Source organism: Penaeus japonicus, unplaced genomic scaffold, assembly GCF_977035675.1.
Source record: "Penaeus japonicus unplaced genomic scaffold, GWHDUDI00000001_assembly GWHDUDI00000009, whole genome shotgun sequence".
Taxonomy (NCBI): Eukaryota; Metazoa; Arthropoda; class Malacostraca; order Decapoda; family Penaeidae; genus Penaeus; species Penaeus japonicus.
The window spans coordinates 29331990-29336989 of NW_028234411.1; the positions used below are offsets into that span (position 1 = coordinate 29331990).

At 37.3% G+C, this 5000-nt stretch overlaps 1 protein-coding gene across 1 annotated transcript in view; it reads left to right on the forward strand.

Annotated features, from left to right (window-relative positions):
* Positions 1 to 5000, forward strand: part of LOC122253213 (beta-alanine transporter) — a 25674-nt gene that overhangs the window by 908 nt on the left and 19766 nt on the right. The gene's annotated exons all lie outside the window — the stretch shown is intronic.

Below are 5000 nucleotides of genomic sequence, written 5' to 3' on the forward strand. Positions count from 1 at the left end.
AGAGAGAGAGAGAGAGAGAGAGAGAGAGAGAGAGAGAGTTATACAATACATACAAATTAAAGAAAGACTCGAATCTGGCTGTAGCGTTCAGGGTAAGCGAAGCAACAGGTCGAGAGGGAAGGAGAAGGAAGGGGAGGGAAGGGGAGCGGGTGGAGGGATTGGTTCAGCGGGGTTGTTGTGGCAGTGACTAACAGGGGAAGTTGTCAACCCGTTACGCACACTTGTAGAGGTGTTAGTTTATGCCTATATATATATATATATATATATATATATATATATATATATATATATATATATATATATATATATATATATATATATATATATATACATATATATACACACACACGTGTGTGTGTGTGTCTGTGTGTGTGTGCGTGCGTGTATGTTCATATATATATGTATATATATATATACATATATACATATATATATATATACACACACACGTGTGTGAGTTGTGTGTGTGTGTGTGTCTGTCTGTGTGTGCGTGTGTGTATATATATGTATGTATATATATATATTATATGTATATGTATATTATATATATATATACACATATATATATATAATATATATATATATATCTATATATATATATATATATATGTGTGTATATATATATATATGTATATGTATATGTATATATATATATACATATATATATATATATATATATATGTGTATATATATATGAATATGTATATGTATATATATACATACATACATATATATGTATATATATATATATATATATATATATATATATATATATATATATATATATATATGCCCATTTGTATAAGTATTCATGCATGCGTGTTTGTGTGCGTGCATGAGTGAAGAATCGTATGCTCTGTATGGTAAGACTAGTCTACGGTTTGTTTTATCCCATTTTCTAAATTTCTTTTGCTCACTGCTTTACGTTGCTTGAGTTGATTTTTGTTTTATTTTTGTATCTTGTTCCTTTTCTCATTAATGGGTCACATATCTATAAATTCTTCGTTAGCTACAAGAGAGAAGGAAGACCCGGTAAAGATTATAGAAACTACTCCTTCCCCCATATACATATTTACAAATTTAGAGTAAATTCCGCCTTTTATTCGTTAAATTTTAATCTTTGTTTAAATAGTTTGAGAATTATTCCAAAATATTTTCATTATTCAGTTTCCAATGCGCCTAATCCGATTAAGGTTGTTATGAAGACAAATAAATACGAAGTGCAACATGGTTACCGGAAATCTCATTTGAAAAGGATACAATATATTCCCCATTCCAGAATCTTTTGTTCACGCTCCCTTGTCGGTGCAGCTGTTATTGTCCTCATAAAGGGAAATTAGTGTGTTTTCTAACTCATGTCATCTGGCCAACTTCTTGCATGTCAGAGTCATTTCTCTCTGCAATTACGCATGGCAAAAACAACGGTGTACCAAGATTGCTCAAATGAGACAGACAGATGGATCTTTCAGGATCTTTCTGAAGGGAAATAGAATCCATCTATAATTTTTAACATTCTAAAGCGTAAAGTAAGTGTTGTGCTTTTGGAATGATGGGGTGAGTGAGTGACCCATTTCTTTTGAGATTATCTTGGTTCTGTGTCCAAATACATTACGGAAAAAATGATGATTGTTATGGCCTACCCCGTAGTTAATATGATGCAGACTCCCGCTTCTAAAGAGAGCCAAACAAATATACTTCTCTCGCCTCCATTAAGACAAAAAGAAAAACGAAACGGGGAAAAATAACAATGCGTAAACACATGCCGCCTTTTTTAAAGGCTCGAATATGAAAGAACGGGAAATAGGTTAGCGCCATAGTCAACTGTAAACATCCCCGGTCGACTCATTTCTTTCAGTTGTACTATTTGGAACATGGATGGGGCTATATGTACCTTAAATTTACGCTCAGGACGGGTAAGGGTCTTGCCTGGAGGTATAGCATATTGTATGGGTTCTTTTTTAAAGAGAAAGTTGTAAATTATTGCTCATTCGTCGAGCTGTGACGTCATATCTCCGAAGTAAACAAACAATCACCGTCTTGGTTGTTGATCCTCATATGGTCTGCTATTGGGAGAGTAGCAGTAATGACTGAATGGTAAGTTGGCTCTAGAAAATGGTTGTGTTGAGAGGTAGCGAGCGATTGTAAAGACTGAAAGAATAAATATTTGGGGGTGAAAGAAAGTGCTGGAAAATACCTTATATTTCTTCTTTGTCATCAGGCGAAAACGCACTTGACAGGTTGGTGCTAATGAATGACAGGTTTGCAGGTTGGGGATAATGGTTATTTATTATCTGATGTGACATCACATTATAGTTATTTTCGTTGTTACTGTTATTATTACATAATCATTATTGTCATTGTCAATTTTCACTGTCTATACTGGTTGCGTTTCTTCGTCAGGGTAATAATTTTTGAAATTCAAATGCAAAACACTTTGCAAATGATCCTTGCAGTCCTCGGTTAACATGTATATTATATAATTTGAATATTGATATATTTTTGTTTATTTGAGGCTATGGATAGACACCTTCATGGCCTCAAACAACCACACCCACCTCTACCGCGGGCTTGCCAGTCTTACAAACAAGAAAGAAGCCATGTCTGTATCTGCACTATGACATCTATGAACTCAAGATGGCCAGCAAAGGGTTACGCCCCCCCCTCCTTTTCTAGTCTCCTACTAAGACTTCATTGCAAGTAGCTAGATACTATCCTAGATCTTCCTTCTTCCCTCCTTCTGTCGAGAATCTTCATTCTCTAATTTTCTATCGTATTTGTATATTTCCCGAGACGTTTCTAAAGCTATCTGTTTTCATTTTCCACATCATTTGTAGCTTAGTTTCAGGATCTTTGTATTTTCTCTTTTTATCCATGTCTGCCCTTGATGATGATATCAGGCCTGTTTGCTCCTATACTGCAAGCCTTTCTATATACACTACCACTTCCCATGATATTGAATTATTATTAACGTTATTATTATTATTATTATCATTAACACTATCATTATTGTTATTTGTCGTTGTTGTTGTTATCATTATTATCATGATTATAAAGATCATTATTATTATTATAATTATTATTGATATTATTATAAAGATTACTCATATTATTATAAAGATTATTCATATTATTATGAATATATTCATATTATTATAAAGATTATTCATATTATTATAAAGATTATTCATATTATTATAAAGATTATTCATATTATTATGATTATTATTGCATCATCATCAACAGCAACATCCTTATCATTCTTATTTTGCTTCATTTTTCCTTGCTTTAACGTTCGTCACCCCACCGATCCTTATCAGGTAGCCCTGCTGTGGATAAAGGGCGTTGTATTTTTACTTCCATTGGTGACTCAGCATTATCAAATCAAAGCAAAATTCTTTTTTTTTCTTACGTTTTGTAGTACGAACTGAGTGAGTAGTGATGAGATGCGAAAAAATAAAGTATATAGTTATCTATGTAATTTAGATAATTATATGATGAAGTAGAAAAAAAGAGAAGAAAAACTAAAAAAAATAAAGAAAAAAGAAGCGTAAATATGACAAATCAATCAAGATTACATTCGAGCCGCCGCGCCGCTGGACCACCACCTCGTACACATGAATATTAATGGTGGCTCTGATGGGCACTTGAGCCACTCAGAATGACGAAGAAAGTCTGGAGACCCCCCCATGACTCCCCCCCTTCTGAGATCATACCCCCTTTCCCCTACCATCCTATTCCCTATTCTCTATTCCCTTCCATCTGGCCACGCCCCCTTTCTACGTCGTTCCTGCTTGTTGATTTCTTTGGATGACAAGTTGGGTTCCTCTGTTTCCTCTTGTCTTCTTTTGGGTCGTGCCCCTCCGCATAAGCATCTCGTTGCCTCAGCCTTTTCTTTTTCTTTCTGTTCTGTTATTTCTCTCTCTCTCTCTCTATCCTTCTTTTTTCTATTCTCTTTCTCTCTCTCTCTCCCTCTCTCTCTCTCTCTCTCTCTCTCTCTCTCTCTCTCTCTCTTTCTATCTATCTTTCTCTTTCTCTTTCTATTATCTTTATCTCTGTCTCTCTCTCTCTCTCTTTTTCTCTCTCTCTCTCTTCCTTTCTCTCTCTCTCTCTCTCTCTCTCTCTCTCTCTCTCTCTCTCTCTCTCTCTCTCTCTCTCTCTCTCTCTCTCTCTCTCTCTCTCTTCCTTTCTCTCTCTCTCTCTCTCTCTCGCTCTCGCTCGCCTCTCGAGAGAAGGGTCGCGCTGGCATGAATGCGATCTAATTGCGAGCCTTCTAAGTCAAGAAGCTTCCCTTCCAGCCGCGTTGTATTGTCTCGGCCCGATGTCTTAGCACGAGTTCGACCTCCTAACCTCTATCCCCCTACCCCCCTCCTTCCCCCAACGTCCTCCTCCTTCCCGTCCCTGGTCTCTGGATCCCCTTACCTCCCCCCTCCGCTTCGTACCCTATCCCCCGGACCCTTCTCCTCCCTCCCCCACCTCCCGCCCCTTTCCTCATTCCTCGACCCCCGACTCCCGTTGGGGTCTCGCCCTTCCGTTGTCTCACCTCTGCCTCCTCCTCCCCCTCTTTCTCCCCTCCCCCCTCCCACCTCTCCCCTCCCTCCTTCCCCCACCTCTGTTGTTTCCGGTGCCTTCTCGCTTACGATATGCTGTATTGTGTGAATTTTCCCTTTTAATTCAGTGTAACTCTCTCTTTCCGCTCTCATTCATCGTTTATTATACTCTCTCATTATTGTTATTATCATTATTATTTCTATTTTGATTTCTTTCTTCTCCGCGGTCTCTTATTCTATCATTGCATGTATTATTTTCATCATCTTACAGGACCTAAGATCAGCAGGTTCCTCTCCCCTCGTCCGTTCCCGAAAGGCGAAACTTGTTGCTCCGTTTCCCTTGCTTGCATCTCGAATCCTCTTTGTTTTCCGTTTCGCTTCTGAGCTTCTCTCGCCTCTTTCTTGTCTCTTTATTTTATTTTTTCTTTGTTTTGTTTGTTTCTTTAGTTCTTT